The sequence below is a fragment of the Equus asinus genome, chromosome 10 (genome assembly GCF_041296235.1).
Source record: "Equus asinus isolate D_3611 breed Donkey chromosome 10, EquAss-T2T_v2, whole genome shotgun sequence".
NCBI classification, from domain to species: domain Eukaryota; kingdom Metazoa; phylum Chordata; class Mammalia; order Perissodactyla; family Equidae; genus Equus; species Equus asinus.
In genome coordinates this window covers 42,873,183-42,890,344 of record NC_091799.1, presented here as the reverse complement: position 1 = coordinate 42,890,344, position 17,162 = coordinate 42,873,183, and the positions used below count along the sequence as shown (strand labels likewise).

General features: G+C 39.0%; 1 long non-coding RNA gene across 3 annotated transcripts in view; it reads right to left on the bottom strand.

Moving 5' to 3' along the window:
* Positions 1 to 786: 786 nt before the first annotated feature.
* LOC106831805 (uncharacterized) overlaps positions 787 to 17,162 on the bottom strand; it is a 37,149-nt gene continuing 20,773 nt past the window's right edge. The window contains exons 2-4 of one of the 3 annotated variants that reach the window (XR_006533281.2): positions 15,495 to 15,653; positions 8,327 to 8,451; positions 787 to 2,611 (exon numbers count right to left, since the gene is read on the bottom strand). This is a non-coding gene — a long non-coding RNA (uncharacterized lncRNA). The remainder of the gene's footprint in view (positions 2,612 to 8,326; positions 8,452 to 15,494; positions 15,654 to 17,162) is intronic. The other 2 variants (XR_011506314.1, XR_006533280.2) reach the window with 2 other exon arrangements.

Here is a 17,162-nt window from a genome sequence, read left to right as displayed (position 1 = left end):
GGAAGAATTATATCCACCACCAGGCATTATATTTATGAGCTTGATGCAAAGGCAACTTTTCTCACTTGGAAAATTAAATTTGCTGAATTAACTGCTACCAGCCCAGTTGGAATGATAGTGTAGAAGGGCATTACTTATAAGAACAAATATGACATAATAACAACTAATGGCTCTACAAATAATATAGAAGCAGATTTTCTTCTTTAATTCACCTCTCCCTGCTAATGAAACTGAACGTAATATGCATTGTTTCTTGTCAACATCACTGGTGTTGAACTTTGGTCATATGTGGAAAAACTAATATTTATAAATAAATTCAAATGACTTATAGCATCACTTGATAATTACATTCCGAAAACCCTGAGTTTATACTAACATGGGATAACCATGACACCCAAAAGAGATGCCTTAGGTAAATACACAGCCAGAAGCTCGGTATCCACATTTTCATACCCAAAAGCACTATGAGGCAAAAATCTCTGTGATAGTCTTGAAATCAATAACAGAATTTACACATAAATAGGGCTTATTATACATAAGTTTAACATATGATAAAGAAAGATCACCAATTAGTGAAGAGAATACACAATAAATGATGCTGTGATAAATTTGTATCTGTATCTCATGAACAAATTTCAGATGAATAACAGAGTTATATGCAAAAATTGAACTTTATAATGCCTAGAGGAAAATATAAAGAATTATACTTAAAAAATGTACATTGGAAAGACATCATAGAAGTCATCTTAAAAGTCATAAAAGTTTTAAAAGTAAGATTGACACATCTTTTCTTTTAAAAAAATTTTTATTGTGGTAAAATATACATAACAAAATTTACCATTTAACCATTTTTAAGTGTACAATTCAGCAGAATTAAGTACATTCACAATGTTATGCAACCATCAACACTATTTCCAGAATTTTTTCATCATCCCAAACAGAAACTCCACCCAATAAGCAATAACGCCCCCTTCTCCTCTCCCCCGAGCCCCTGGTAAGCTCTATTCTACTTTTTCTCTCTATGAATTTGCCAATTCTACCAACCTTATATACATGGGATCATATTAACCGCCCTTTGTGTCTGGCTTATTTCACTTCAGCATAATGTTTTCTAGGTTCATCCACATTGTAGCATGTGTCAGAATTTCATTTCTTTTTATAGCTAAATAATATTCTCCATCATATGCACGTCACATTTTGTTTATCTATTCATCTGTTGATGAGCACTTGGGTTGTTTCCACCTCTTGGCTGTGTAAATAATGCTGCTATGAACTTTAGTGTACACATGCCTGTTCGAGTCCCTGTTTTTAATTATTTCCAGTACACATCTAGGAGAGGAATTGCTGGATCATATGGTAATTCTATGTTTAACTTTTTGAGGAGCCACCAAACCATTTTCCACCATGATCTCATGGCTACCTGTTAAATCTCTGCATTATCTGAATATATGTCCCCTTAATTTAATTTTTTACTTTTTTTAATGTTTCAATGTATCTTTTTTCCAATTTTTTTTCAATTGTTTTATTGTGGTAAAATACACATGACATAAAATTTATTATCGTTAACCATTTTTAAGTACACAGTTCAGTGGTATTAAGTACATTCATATCATTGTGCAACTATCACCACCATTCATCTCCAGAACTCTTTTCGTCTTGCAAAACTAAAACTCTGTCCTCATTAAACAATAACTTGCCATGACCTCCTGCCCCAGCCCTTGGCAACCACTATTTTACCTTCTTTTCTCATTTTTTTATCTCTCCTTCCCCCTTCCACCCCAGCCTCTGGTAACTACCATCCTACTCTCTGTTACTATGAGATCAGCTTTTTGTGCTTGTTTGTTTGTTTTTTAGATTCCACATATAAGTGAGATCATGCAATATTTGTCTGTCTGTGTCTGGCTTATTTCACTTAGCATGATGTCCTCTAGGTTCATGCATATTGTCACAAATGACAGGATTTCCTTCTTTCTTAAGGCTGCATAGTATTCCATTCTGTATATATCACATTTTCTTTACCCATTCATCAGTCAACGAACATTTAGGTCATTTCCATATCTTGGCTATTGTGCGCAGTGCCACAATGAGCATGGGAGTACAGGTACCTCTTCAAGATCCTGATTTCATTTCCTTTGGTTATATTCCCAGAAGTGGGATTGCTGGGTCATATGGTAGTTCTATTTCTAATTTTTTGAGGAACTTCCATACTGTTTTTCAGAGTGGCTGCACCAATTTACCTTCCCACCAACAGTGCATAAGGGTTCCCTTTTCTCCATGCAGTCGCCAACACTTGTTATCTTTTGACTTTTTGAAAAGAGCCATCCTAACAGCTGTGAGGTGATATCTCATTGTGATTTTGATTTGCATTTCCCTGATGATTAGCGACGTTGAGCACTTTTTCATGTACCTGTTGGCCATTTGTATGTCTTCTTGGGAAAAATGTCTATTCAGGTCCTTAGACCATTTTGTAATGATTATTTGGTTTTTTTCGCTATTGAGTTGTAAGAGTTCCTTATATATTTTGGGTAATAACCCCTTATCAGATATATGGTTTGCAAATATTTTCTCCCATTCCACAGGTTGCCTTTTCATTTTGTTGATTCCATATACCCTAAAAGTGCAAAATCAAAAATTAAAAGATAAATACAAATGGAGAAAAATACAGCAAATACGACTGATGAACAGTGACTATATCAAGAACACGCACAGATTAATAAGAAAACCCCTAAAATTACCATAAATAAATTACAAATGGCATGAGTAGATAATTCACAATTGAGAAATGCAAACAGCTAACATATATGGGGTTATATGTTAAGTCTCACTTACTATCAAAAAGTAAAAATCTGAGCAAGATTATTTTTTGTCTATCCAACTGGCAATAATTTTTTTAAATGCTCAATTCTACTTCACCCCTACCAGAGTTAGTAGAAAAGCAAATAACAGAGGAAATGAGACCTGCTGATCATAAGGAAAAAACATTTAAGGATCCCTCTGGCAAAAGGAGAAATGCCATAGGGAATGACAGTCTCTCATACCACGAGCAGCACCGCTCTCTGAGAGCTCTCAGGATTGTAGATTGTTCCAGTCTACAATCCCAGGCCGCCTGCCCTCTGAGAGGTGTTCTGGACTTGATCTTTCAAATCCATAACTACCAAGCTCTATCCTTGCTGTCTATGCCTAATTTGCAGTTATCTACATTCTGACCTTAATCTCAGGTCAGAGATTATATCTCCCAGCCTTTTAGATGGAGTCCCTCACCTTTGCTGTCTGTTCTGAACTTGACTCCTTTTCCTGCTAACATGATATAGTATACTAAACCTCTTTATATCTAGTAGAATTCCCAGTCTTAGTCTGCCCAGCCCAATCTGATGTGTTTTTATTCAAATCTTAGTGGAATCATATAATCATACAGATAATATGGCATTCTCCATACCATAAAGATAATAAAAGTAGCTAACTTTACTGTCTACTTCCTGTGATCCAGGAATCATGTTAAATGCTTCAACTGAGTCCTCACAACCCTCTGAGATGAGTAGGTAGTAGTATTCTTATCTTGCCAGTGAGGAAGATGTTAAGGGAAGATGTCTCACACAGCTGCTGATTCTAGCCAAGTCGATTTGACTCCAGCACACACCCTGCTGCCTCTCTGGGCTTTTCTAACATAGAACATGTCTTGAAGACCACAATTTGACTTACAGAATAGATCCTTAATATAATAAACAATGTAAATATAAAGTCCTACTGCATTTACAGCATCTAGCCAGGGAAATCAAATATTTCCTGGGAAACAAGTCAGCACTGAAATAAACAGAGCCTTATATTATTTTTTATAAACCATTATTTTCTATGGCTTTTCTAGGAATATGAACTGACAGATACAAAAACAAAAGCCAAAAAACCACCACCCATCCAATAACACTGAAAGGCTGACAGGAAAACACAGTCATATATAAAACCAGACATTAGCACGCCAGGATGTTGAGTTTCCTCCTGGGAAGAAAAGGACATGTGGCACCTCCACCCCAGTTTCATGACACAAGGTATGGAATAAAACTTCAGTGGTTTTCATCAGTCCACAGAAAGGACTACAAAACCGAGGAGGAACAAAGACAAAAAGGGCTATCCAGAGAGCAAGGACAAATGAGGTGACACCCTAACAGAGAGAAGACTGGAGGTATGACCATGGCACGGCTGCCCCTCTCTCAGGAAGTCCTCACTGACAGAGTGAGCCAGGTTGACCCAAACAAGAAACCATCATACAGAGTCAATTACATGAGCAGAGGCTGCCAGAAGCAGACAGAACAAGAGTGAGCTGAGTAAGACCATGGGCACCTTCCCACAACTGGCAGGTGATCAGGTGTGTAAGGCTATGGTTACCTCCTCTATCCAGGTCCTAGATGATCTACATGCAGAGAGAGAAGGGGAGGAGACATCTCAGAAGCAGTCTCTATCTATCTATCTCTCTATCATCTCTCAAATCTCTCAATCTCTCTCTCTCTCTCTCTCTCTCTCTCTCTCTCTTTCTCACCCTCCCCCTTTGAGCAGTGGATTAGAGGAAGAGTTTTAAATTGGATATGATACTGGATTGGACAAACCATATTGGACTGAGCTTTACTCACCAAGTGATCAGGATATTTTGAAACTTAAGATGCCATTAAAGGAAGGGAAAAGAAGATTCTGCAGAGTTTAGTTGAAAGAAGTGGCCCGGAAAAAAGTAAAAGTGCTTAATATCTCAACTGAGTTGTCAATGGATAGATTACATTATATTATACTAAAATAGAAGAACTCTTGTCAGAACCTTACCAAAAGTAACCTATTTTAGAGGACAGTGTTCAAGGACGACTGAGGTGCCCTCAAGTTTTCTAACCTTCTTGTTTGGGGAAAAAAAAGAATCATTTAATACACTTTCCCTTGCATGGCATTCTATCACTAGAAATCAGGACACCACAAGTTAAAAAATAAAATAAAACCAAAGACATTAGTCACATTTATGCACGTCAGATAAAGCTGCGATGGGACCTACAGCCCCTTCTCTGTGAGTCATCACTGTGCTGCAGAAAGCCGTGACCCCGTGTCTCCAGGAGGACCCGTCACACAGCTCTGCCGTGCAGATGAGTCATAAGAAACCTGGCCAACCATACTTCACATCCTCAAACCACCTCCCCGGGAGCTGGCCATTTTCTTTCCACTCACCCTTATTGTTTCGTTTCCCTCATATTTCTTTCCAGAAGCCACCCTTAACTGAATTAGTATAGCAAGAATATCCTACCCGCTGCCCTACAGAAAGGACAAGAAGACTTTGAAACATCACTGCAACTACAAAATGATTCTACTAGATGATTCCCACTTACAAAAGTAAAATAGATTTTTTTTTCCTCCACCAGAAAACGGTCCAGATTCTCAACAGTCTCCAGACTCAGTTTGGTACCATAATTGCCATAAATAAATTTCTTACGCACTAAAACCAGTTTTGCCCTTTTCCCAGGAGGCTTTTGTAAAGCTCAACATAAATTCAGCTATCTCATATGATGCAATTGTGATTTAGGAAAAGCCAAGACCATCATCAATACACAGTTCCATCCTCCCACACCAACAGCCCAATCTAACTGCCGCCAAGTCCCCAAACCCTGAAACTCCCACCCACAAGCTGCCAAACCCTCTGGGTGCCCTATCACTGGCAGATGCTACGATGCTCTGTCAGTGAAAGGTTTGTGAGAAACTGAAAAGTGTACAAAATCAAACAGAATGCAAAGACATTTTTACTAAATTCAGTATTTCAGGATTCTGGAATACTTAATGCTTAAGAATTCAGAGAAATTTGGGGATCCATAGCCCTGTGTTTCTCTATTTGGCCAATTTCAAAAGGGCTACCACCTGCCTACCCCAAAAGGAATCAGAGATGGCAGTCTGCAAAGACTTTGAACTTGCCCTGTGAAAAGCATCGTATACACACAACTCTGTAAAGGCAAAATATTTCAATCACGGTAAGACTCGTGGGTGCCATGGTCATTATCCTCATGTTGAAGCAATGCAATGAATACTCACAAGGGGAGCAAAGTTCTTCCTCTAAGGAGGAAGCCATATTCCACTGTCATTTACATGCACTGCACTGAACTGTGTCCAAAGACACTGATTTAGCAACACAGTAAGCTGAAATGCTCTAACCACAGTCAGGTTATTCCTAAAGGCTCACTAAGGACTAAGGTCCTTCACCAAATCAGAGAATTTTTGCTTCAGTCTGGAAAGCAATCCTTGTACGGTGAGGCCCTCATCTTCCATTTGAGAAAATGGAGGCCCAAGAGTTTTAAAGACTTACGTGTGTCAGACACCTCAGCCAGCAAAATGACTAAAATCCAGACTTCTTGATGCCTAGCCCTGTGCTCTTTGCACTCCCTTTTCTGGTCCCCAGCCTCATACAAACCCACTGTTCCCACAAACTCTTTCCCCATCCAAGTCTCCCCTCTATGCTATTACCCACATAGTCAAAATCGCCAAAACTGTTTCTCTAACTGCTGGATCTGAACTTCTTTCCTGATTCTTTATTCAATGCCTCCTGGATAGCACTGCCTTCTCCAGAGGACAGGGTCCCCAAAGCTTGGCCTTCTTCCCAATCACTACCTCCTGTCTCAGGTTTCACACCACCCAGCCCAGGCTTCTCTTCTCTGATTCCTGAGCCCCAGGCCTCCTTCAATCAGCTCTTACCCTGAGGCCATATGTACTGCAGTAATATATCAGCTTTCTATCGCATCAGTATTCTATTGTGCTCTAACAAATTACCACAAAGGCAGTGGCTTAAAGCAACACAAATCTATTATTTCACACTTCTGCGGGCCAGACATCTGACATGGGTCTCACTGGACTAAAAATCAAGGTGTACTCCCTTCTGAAAGCTTTGGAGAAAGTTCATTTACTTGCCTTTTCCAGCTTCTAGAGGCCACCTTGTTTCATTGACTCATGGCCCCTTGCTCCATCTTCAAAGCCAGCGGTATAGCATCTCTCTGATCCTACTTCCATCCTCACATCTCTTTCTCTGACTCTCCCTCCTCTGCCTCCCTCTTCTAGTTTTAAGCACTGTTGTGATTACATCGGGCCCACCTGAACAACCAAAGATACCCTCCTTATTTTAAGGTCAGTTGACTAACAACCTGAATTCCATCTGTACCTTAATCACCTTTGCCATATAACCTAACGTACTCACAGGTTCTGGGGATGAGGACATAGACATCTTTGGGGGGCTGTCAATCCTTCCTCTTCCCTTCAGCACCCTCTCTTTATCCCTTGACACCCTACACCCTGATCTAGAGAAGAATGGATTCTAGATTGACTGAATCCCCAAATGACCACTGGGCACATCTCACCCCACATATCCCAGTGGTCACTTGGGGATTCTCTCCTCAGAGATCTGGGAGGGACACTGGCCAGGCAACTCCACAGCCCCGTCTGCACAGAGCTAGGGAGGGCTGAGCCTAGAAACAGAGAAGAGAAATGTGGGACCTGGAGTGGAACCCAAGGACCCAGAAAGCACGCACAGTGCTATTGCTAGGGCTGGCCTGGTGCTGATCGAACACCATAAACACAAGGCCACCGAACATGTGGGTTAAGTCTTCAACAGAAAATTCCTTGGGAAAGATTTCATAGTCAAAATTATGAAAAGCCACTGCATTGTCAGGTAATCTACATTTTGTCATATAAAAAAAAAGCCCCAGGGGCTGGCTCAGTGGCGTAGTGGTTAAGTTCACATGTTCTGCTTCAGCGGCAGTGGGTTCACAGGTTCAAATCCTGGGTGCAGACCTATGCACTGCTCATCAAGCCATGCTGTGGCAGCATCCCACATACAAAACAACAACAACAAAAAAATAAAGAAGATTGCCACAGATGTTAGCTTAGCAACAATCTTCCTCAAGCAAAAAAAAAAAAGAGAGAGAGAAGAGTGGCAACAGTTGTTAGTGCAGGGTCAATCTTCCCCATCAGAAAGAAAAAAAAAAGCCCCAACTCAGACAACTGAAGAAGATGTTATGGAATCAGCCCTAGAGAGTCCTATCATCCACCTTGTAAAGAGTTACTTTTTAAAAAAATTTTGAAATAATTACAGATTCACAGGAAGTTGCAAAGATATAACAGAAAGGTCCCATGTACCCTTCACCCAGTTTCCCCCAATGGTTGTATCTTACATAACATACAAAACCAGGAAACTGACATGTGCCCATGTGTGTACAGTTCAATGCCATAAAACATAACTGGACAAGTGTAGATGTCTACATCCACCACTCAGTCAGAATCCTACAAAGATGGCGGCAGCACTCCAAGAAACTTATGGACTCACCTTCTGCCAACAGGCCTGGATTGGATGGCCTCTAAGAATAGAAGGATGCAGTGAAGCAGAGAACTTGACGACAGCCTACATCAGCAGCGTGAAACCACAGGGAACTCTCAGTCCTTGAGGCACACCTGCTGAAATGAGGAAATGCTCTTGAAATCTTTTAATATGATTTTCCTCAGTGTACGGGAACTGTCTTAAAACTTCAACGACACCAGCCATTTCAGAGAAGAAAGACAGGAGACCTGACTGAAAGACCATCCCAGGGTCTCACTGCTCTCCATCCCAGGCAAGAACACAAGAAAGGTCCTCTGAAGCGGCCCCACAAAGGATCACAATTGTTAGACCTACCATGGCCCTTAGAGACACGCCAGTTTGGTCCAATCCTTCTATTTACGGATGAGGAAACGAACAGTGGGGGATGGGGAAGGACTAACTAGCACACAGCTAGTTAGTGGTTGCGCCTTCTATCTCCCAAACTGGCACATTTTCTAGCAGCCACATTATCTGCCTTCAAATATATGCTCCTGAAATTTCAACATGATTTTAAGAAAGGGAATAACACGATCAGATGAGTATTTGGAATAAATCTGAGTGGGGCAGAAGTGGATGGGAGACCGAAAGAGGCTATTGGAATATACCGACGAATATATATCATGGTGGCTTCAACTAAAGTGCCGGGAATAAAATTGAAAAGCAGCAAAAGGATTCGTGATATATTTCAGAAGTAGAGTCAGAATCAGCTGAACTCTGTTGTCTGGGTCATCAGTAACAAATTTCTACATCATCCAGGGAAGCCTAAGGATCCAGACTATGCCCATGAAACAGACTAAAGGTTAGTAACCTGTACGGCTGTTACCTGAAGGTTGGTCGCCGTCATTATTAGGACCCACCAACAGCTACTTAGTTCAGACAGTTCCACTATCTTGGCAAGCACCACCTACTTGTTTCACATATTTATAGACCCAGCTTCCCCTACACACTTACATAGTTTCCTGCCTAGAAAAATGACGCACAAACTGTGCCCAGGGATTAGGTTCAACAGTCCACTTGGGCTTGGGGTACTGCTGTCCCTGTCTGTATCAGCTCTGCCTTATCTGGCTGTAAGTTCTTCTACTTGCAGGTTCAAGTCAGCCCAGATTTAGTGGCACATTAAGAGCTTCCTACCCTGTGTGCCCAAAAAGGTGAAGCAACAGCACCCCTGACACTGGTGGAAACATCAAATGAAACCTGAACCATCTAAGCACCCAGCATGTGGCTGGTTCACGAGTCTACCCCTTCCACCCAAGATGCCCTGGTTCCTTGAAGGAGCTGGAATCCTAACCAGTTAGCCAGGGGGACCTGACCTTTTGCCTAATGTCTGTAGCCCTTTCCTGAGACTGGCTTTCCACACCCCTCACTCTGTCCCCGTCACTCCTCCCAGGCTTGCAACACAGACACACATGGACACCAAGAACAACTGGTGACCTGAAGACCTGCTATGGCTCTCTGCACGTTTCTCTTGGATTGGACGCTAGAACAGATGAGAGCTGGGTTTTTTTTTGTTTTGTTTTTTTGGTTTTTTTTTCCTTTTTCTCCCCAAAGCCCCCCGGTACATAGTTGTGTATTCTTCGTTGTGGGTTCCTCTAGTTGTGGCATGTGGGACGCTGCCTCAGCGTGGTCTGACGAGCAGTGCCATGTCCGCGCCCAGGATTCGAACCGACGAAACACTGGGCTGCCTGCAGCGGAGCGCGCGAACTTAACCACTCGGCCACGGGGCCAGCCCCAGATGAGAGCTGGTTTTACCCCATTCCCCCTGGCTTAATTTTAGTTTTTCCATAGGGGAAGGTCAGTCTTATTTGTTTACTTTATAGCGGTAGAGGGGAAAAAAGAATGGGCAACTCTGAGGCCCTGCTAACTGAAATGTAAATTAATGCAACCACTTTGAAATTTGGCAAAGTTTTGAAAAGTTAAAGATGCACGGATCCTGTATCCTACTCCTACATATATGCCCAAGAGAAATGGATGATATATCCACTAAAAAGTGACACAAGATTTTCAGAGCCACTTTATTCCTAATGACAAAAACTGTAAATAACCCAAATGTCTAACAAAAGAAAGTACAAACAAATTGTGGTATAGTCATAGAATGGAATATTACCCAGCAATGTAAGGGAAACTTACTAGTATATACCACAATAGGAACGAATCTCAGAAATATTATGTTGAGCAAAATAATCCAGACCCAAATGTCCACCTGTATGATTCCATTTCAAGAAGTTTCAGAACAGACAAAAACAAATCTAAACTAAGTCAAAATAGTGGTAATCTCTGGAGGGACAAGGGGAGTGGGGCTATTGACTGGAAGCAGACATGAACTTTCTAGGGTGATGGAAATATTCTATGTTTTGATCCAGGTGGTGGTCACTGGGTCTATAGGTATGTGAAAAGTCATCAGGTGGTACACTTAAAATGCGTGTACTTTACTGTATCTAAATTACACCTCAAAAAGTATAAAAATAAAAACTAACAACATTAATAAAGATAAGGAAAAGGAGTAAATAAAATCATTCACTTCCCACCACTCAGATGTAACTATTGTTAAGCACTTTCTGTAGCCATGTATTGTTTTAATTTACAAATCATGCTGCTTTTTAAATCAGTTATTTTCTATGGAACATATTTATCATGTAGTTGTTTTTCTAAGAAGTGATCTTCAAATTTTTTAGCAGCAGAAACCTTTCCTGAAACAAAATGTTATGCAAACTCTCAATAAGCAAATACTGCTCCGGTTGAAGCATATTTAGGTCATGCTCTGCCTGCTAGTCCTCCTTTTTGTCCACCTCTGGCAGCCTCTGAGCCATCTTACTTGTACCCCAGCAGTCTGGAATCACTGTCTTCTTTCATTTGTAATGACTGCACCACAGTTCATAAATGACCCACAGTTTATTTAACTCTGATGATGACAAAAATATCAACACCCGAGTATTCACAGCTGCTTCTCCTTTAGACCCACCAAGGAAATTCTGCAGTGATCTAGTGACCCCATTCACTCACCCTACCCTGATCCCTCAAAAGATTGTTGTGTCCGACTCAGCAATAAGGCCTTTTTAAGGTAGATAGGTGCCTGAAGCCAAAAAGACTTGTGAGGTCTTACAATGGAAAGGGAGAAAATTATCAGCTGGAAAACAGATCCAGGAAAGGGAAAATTGGGGAGGAAGAAGAGAAAGCTGGGTCCAAGAAAGAATATGAAAGAAATTTTGGACAAAGAGGTAATACAGCCAATCAGAAGCAGCTGCAGAGGAAAGGAAAGATATTGGAAGTTAGAGGAAATGGACATTGTGAAAAGCAATGGGAGCGGGAAAGCTCCAAACTGCTTTTTCTAAGATAACTAGTGCTCCACTCAATGCTATTTTTTTAAATAATACAGCAGTTTTCCCACTGATTGAAAATGAATTTATAACTTCATTATATGCTAATATGTTATATGCACTTGTGACTGTTTCTAGACTGTTGATTTATTCTTGTGACCTGTCTATTTCTGAACCCGTTCTATGCAGAACAAATTATCACAGCTTCACAACGTGTTTTAATGACCTTACAGGGCAAGTCTCCCTTCATTAGGTTTTAAAATATTTTTCTTAGATATTTTTGAATGTTTGTAATTCCATCTAAACTTTAGAGTCATTTTGTCAAATTCCCAAAACTTGTCAAAATTTATAGAGTGATTTAGAGGAAATTTGCGTTTTATAATTTTGAGTCTTTTCATCCAGAAATATGGTCTTTCCACTTATTCAAGTCTTCTCTTGTCGCTCAGGAAGTTTGTTGCTTTCTTCATATTTCTTGCTAAATTAATTCCTAGGTCTCTACTTTTTCATTACAATTGTGAAAGGGATCTTTTTTATCCATTATATTTTCTAGCTGGTTTGTGTTGGTTTGTATTGGCTCATATATGCCTGTGAAACCAATATGCATATATGTGTATACATATATATAAATATGTGTATATATGATATAATATGTATATATGTATGTATGGGCACACACACTAACCAGATAGCCTACCAAAAATTCTATTAGCTCTAAAAGTTTTTCATTTGCTTCACTTATATTTTCTAAGTATTTTCTAGGCAATGGTAATTTTGTCTGTTCCTTTCCAATATTTATACTTACTTTTCCCTGTTTAAAACAATGGCTAAGAACCCCCATGGTAATGTTAAATATTTTCAGTGATATTTTGCACCTTTAATGGACTGTTTCTAAGGGTTCCTCATTAAGTAAGTTTATTCTTGGGTTTTCATGAATTCACTGCAGTATGTTAAAAAAATCTCCTTCTCATCCTCTCTCACTGAGTTTTAAATCAACAATGGGTGGTAAATTGTATTAAATGCCTTTCTGGCATCATGTTGGTTCCTCTTTTAGCCTATTTAATGTAATGAATTACATTAATAAATTTCATGTTGAACTATCCACAAATTCCTGAAATAAGCCCTACACTACATGGTTTTGGTATGTTTAACATAGTACAAAATCAGTTTCCTATATTCCTATAGACTATTTAAATCGATTTTCATAGGTGTGATTGATAGAGTTGTGTGTGTACTACTAGTTTTGTCAGGTTTAGGTATCAGAATTATGTCTGCTTCCAAAAAAATGAATTGAAAAGATTTCTGTCTATTTCTAATATCCAAAATATTTACTTAACAAAAGAAATATCTATTCCTTGAACATTTCCAGGAATTACTCATAAAATCATCAAAGTCCGATGCTTTCTGGGTGGAATAGGTCTTTGACAATCTTTACAATTCCTTGTAAGAGTCCTGATATAAGCAAGTCTTCTTTCATTAATTTCAGAAACTAGATTGTTTTTTCCTTGGAAAATCATCCATTTTACTATGACTTTCAGATCCATTAGCTTGAAGCTGAGTGTCACATTCACTTGTGATTTCCTATCTCCCTCCTCTCTGAGCTTTCAGACCTATTCCCAATCCTACTGTTGTGTTGGTTTTCCTTTCTTCTTCCTTGACTGCCCTTAATTAGAGGTTTTGCTTGTTTTTTCTCAACATACTAAATGGATTTATCATTCCACTCTCCTTATGTTGACCAATTCTGTAATTTCTGCATTTAACTTTGTTAGTTTCTATCTCTGACAGCCTTAGTTGTATTCATTGTTCTATTTCTAATTTCTTCAATTCTCCATTTTCATATTTAATCTGAAATACGTGTTTAAGGCAAAAAATATGCTCTAAGTACTGCTTTGGCCATACCCTTAAGTATTTAGGAATAGTTTTCATCATCATTAATGTATACATTTTCTCTTTGCCCCAAAAAGTGATTTAGGAGAGTGTCTTTTAAATTATACAAGAGTTTAGATTTTTTTTTTGCTTTAATCAATTTCAAATTTTTAAGATATTTTAGTCAGAGACTGTGGTCTATTCATTTTCTGCTTTTGGAAATTAAAGTTTTCTATCTGGTCCACTATATAATCACATTCTATAAATGTGTAATGTGGACATTAAGAAACAATGCATATTGTCGCTTCATAGGGCATACAGTTTAATATATAACTAATTTTTCTCATTTAAGTTTCATATATCTTCATTTCTTTATCCACTTATCCTCCACTTAATTCTGTCAATTACTGAGTTGCACATTGTGGTCATCTCAAATTCCCCTTGTTTCAAAATATTTTGGTTTATATATTTCAGTGCTGTATCGTCCAGATATGAACATTTTTATGAATTCTACCTTTTATCAATACAAAACGCATTACTTTTGTTTTAATGTTTCACGTAATGCTTTTGCCTTGAAATCTATGTCTGATAATATTACCACACACCTGTTTGTTCTCTACTATAATTTTTGCCCAACTTCGTATTTTTAGCCCCCTAGTTCATTGTTATAATGGCATTCAGTTAAGTGTTGGTTTGGTTTTTATAGAAGTAAAATATACATACAATGAAATGCCTAACCTTAAGTGTACAATTCAATGAGTTTTGATAAATGTATACACCCATGTAACCACCATCCCAGTCAAAATATCAAACATTTCCATCACTCCAGAAAGTTACCATACACCCCCACAGGCAACCACCGGTTTTGTTTTTTTTTTTCTCCCCAAAGCCCCCCAGTAGATAGTTGTATATTTTAGTTGTAGGTCCTTCTAGTTCTGCTGTGTGGGATGCCACCTCAGCATGGCCTGATGAGTGGTCCTACATCCACTCCCAGGATCCCAACCAGCGAAACCCTGGGCCGCCAAAGCAGGGCGCATGACCTTAGCCACTCAGCCATGGGGCCAGCCCCACAACCAATGTCCTTATTTCTATCAACATAAATTTTGCCCCTTCTAGAATTTTATATTATCATTCAGTATTTGTTTCTGGCTTATTTCACTCAACATGTTTTGGGGATTTGCTCTTATTGCTGTGTATATCAGTAGCTCATTCTTTTTTCTTGCTGAGTACTATTCTTTTATATGAATTATACCATAATTTATCCTTCCGTGGAGAGATATTTGGGTTCTTTCCAATTTGGGGCCAGTATAATAAAGCTGCTGTGAACATTCTCATGCATGGCCTTTTGTGGGCATATGTTTTCACTTCTTTTGGATAAATACCTAGAAATAGAATTTCTGGGCTCCAGCATAGATGATTCATTTTATGAGAAACTGTCAAATATTTCTCCAAAGTGATTGTATAATTTTATACTCCCACCAGCAGTTTCTCCACATCCTCACCAACAGTTGGTGTTGTCTATCTTTTTAATTTTAGCCATTCTAATTGGTATGAAATGGTATCTCATTGTAATTTTAATTTGCATTTCCCCCAAAGACTAATGGTATTGAACAATTATGTAGATGCTCTTCATCAGGTTAAAGAAATTTCTATATCTGATATGCTGAATCAAGAATTACTGAATTTTGTGAAATGCTTTTTCTGCACTTATTGAGAAGATCATTTAGTTTTTTTATTCTTTATTATGTTAATATATGAAATACACTAATTTGAGATTAAACAATTTTGTACTCCTGGAATACACCCCATTTGATCCTGATGTATTAACCTTTTTATATATTGCTGGGTTCAACCTGCTAATGTTTGGTGAAGAATTTTTATCTCTGTCTCAGTCAGTTCGGGCTGCTATAACACAATACCACAGACTGGGTGACTTCAAACAACAAATGTTTATTTCTCACAGTTCTGGAGGCGATCAGTCCCAGACCAAGGCACTGGTGGACTCAGTGTCCCACGAGGACCCTCTTCCAGGTTCACTGCTGACTTCTCCATCACACTGGGGGTTAAGATTTCAATACACGGACTTCAGAGGGACACAAACAGTCAGTCTATTGCAGTGTCTATGATCATAAGGAATACTGATCAGCAATTTTTTTGAAATATTTTTCTCACATTTTGCTATCTGAGTAATGCTCACCTCATAAAATGAGTTAGGAAAGGTTCCCTCTTTCTCTATTTCTGAATGTGTTTAACATTCATATTATTTCTTCTTTAAATGTTTCATAGTATCCACCAGAGAGAACATCTGGACCTGTAGTTTTCTTCACAGGAGGTTACTTATCACAAATTCAAAATTTTAAACAGCCATAGAGCTATTCAGATTTTCTATTCCAGCTTGTATTAGCTTTAGTAAGTTGTGTTTTAAAGGAATTTGAAAACATCTAATTTGTTGAATTTTTTGGCATAAAAATTCCATGATATTCCTTTATTATTCTTTTAATGTCAGTATGATCTATAGTGATATTCCTCTTTCATTCCTAATGTTGCTAATTTCTGTTTTCTCTCCTGATCAATCACAGTAGGGGTTCATCAATTTTATTATACTTTTCAAAGGACAAACTTTTGGCTTTGTTAATTTTCTCTATTGTCTTTTTTCTATTTGGCTGATTTCTGTCTTACCTTATCTGATTGCTTTGGATTTAATTTGGTCTTCTTTTTCTAATTTCTTAAGAAGGTTTGGAGACAGAGCAGGCAGTGAACAAGATGTATATGCGAAGCACACCAAATTCAAGCCTGGGTATCACTTTCACTTGAAATCTTGGAGACTGCCTCCAGGTTGCACACAGACACACACACACCCCCACTTGGAAACCCAAGTGCACACACGCACAGAGGGGTTGCTTGGGCTTTAGCAGCAGATGTCCTTCATCTTTGGACACACGCCGAGTGTCTCTGCATACTGCAGTACACTGTGTGAGATCCAGGGCCAACCAAAGTGCTGAAGGGCCAGGCTCACTGCTCTGAACACGTCTGCATGGTCTACTGCCGCATCATCACGGCCCAGACTAAACACAAGCCTGGACTTTCAGACGAGCATAACGTCCTCAAGTTTAAGCCTCTTTTTCACATTTCTAAAGGTTTTCCTAGGAAACCAGTGAAAGGAGGGTTGTCTCAGAATCATTATCTACATAAATTTCAGATCTTATAGATACCAGAATTACGAAGGTTATTTATTCTAGACCATGGCCCCAGATATCTATAGCTATAATTTTGAGGTTTTACCACCCTGATCAACAAGTGATGTCAACCAATTCAAACTAATTAAAAATTCTAAAAAGTGATTAAAGTTGGTGGGAGAAAAGCTGTATGGGAGGGTTGAGGTAGGAAGTAAATGCAGGAGAAGATTACCACAATTTCAAACATAACTGACGATGTAAGCAAGGGGTTCAGAAACTGGAAACTAAGAGAATGAGGTCTGCTGCCCTCCCGGGTGGAAATCTGTAGAAGCCAGTGACTTCCAAGATTCTCACCCTAGAAAATCAGCTGAAACAACGAACTTGGGTTTTCTGGACATCTTCTACTTCCTTCAGATTATTTTCTCCCCACCCCTTTCTAAAAGTAAGTATTAT